The sequence below is a fragment of the Frankliniella occidentalis genome, unplaced genomic scaffold, assembly GCF_000697945.3.
Source record: "Frankliniella occidentalis isolate FOCC.00 unplaced genomic scaffold, Focc_3.1 Scaffold9, whole genome shotgun sequence".
In the NCBI taxonomy this organism is placed as follows: Eukaryota; Metazoa; Arthropoda; class Insecta; order Thysanoptera; family Thripidae; genus Frankliniella; species Frankliniella occidentalis.
Genome location: NW_026267139.1, coordinates 3,199,724 through 3,200,800, shown reverse-complemented (window position 1 = coordinate 3,200,800; position 1,077 = coordinate 3,199,724).

Below are 1,077 nucleotides of genomic sequence, written 5' to 3'. Positions count from 1 at the left end.
AGTGGTGGCAGTCTGCTACTACATCCACAGTTACTGCAGCGTCAATGCAGCGTAGAATCAGGTCTATGAAATAATGTAAAATGTTGCATAGTAATTGAATTCTTTATTGTTTCAAATCATTTACATTATAAGAGTTACATCTTGCTCAATTAGCTGGCTTGTTTCTGCTGGTGACTTTGGTCGAATCTAAATACCTGAGAAAGAATGGAAAAAATCTAAGTTAAATTCAAATTATCTCAGAGTTCAACTTAAACATGTTCTGGTCCATCTGTATCACAGTGATGCCAACTCATCGAATGAACTTTCTATGTTACAGGTGGCCAGCATCAAGTCTAGGTGCATCCCTTTGGACAAGAACCAGCATCACTCCTTATTTTACCACGACTGTACCATAGAAATGAAATAAATAGCATTACTGTCAGTGATTACTAATGATTTGCCTCCAGTTCCGCACTAAATTTAAAACACAACTATATATTTTAGGCTCAAGTAATAAGCCGTATATATGGAATGGGAATAAGCAGTAAAGAAATGACAAGTAACCCCCAAATAGAAACAATACCAAAATAAACTTTTACCAGACACGACTACCATAAATGTACTGGTATTTTAAGTTAACATCACATTGAAAGTCAAAACTTACCAGATTCATTCCTGCGATCATGAGAAAAAGAAGCGATTCCTCCTGCTGTGTGCTGCGACGCCAACTCAGCATACAGCAGGTGACACATATGCTGCTTTGCTGATGTCCAGGACAGGTGCACCTTCAGGCCGATCTTCCTGCAACAAACCAAAGACGCAAATTTATAGTTGAAGAAACAGGATGCAAAAGAGGCAGGAGCACGCAATTTCGACAGAGGAGGTCAAAGGCGACCCTCCTCCTAGACCAATTCCAATCATTTCCAGCGATTTTTATTTTTTTCATTTTTGGCCAAATTTACAAAGGCTATAGCCTTTCTATTTTTAGCGAAAATTGATGGGTCCAGATTTCAACGGAAAAGTAGTCGAATCGACAGAGGGGAACGAGGGGACCACAAAACTACTTTTGGTTCCGTCAGAAACCACCCCTTTCCAGAG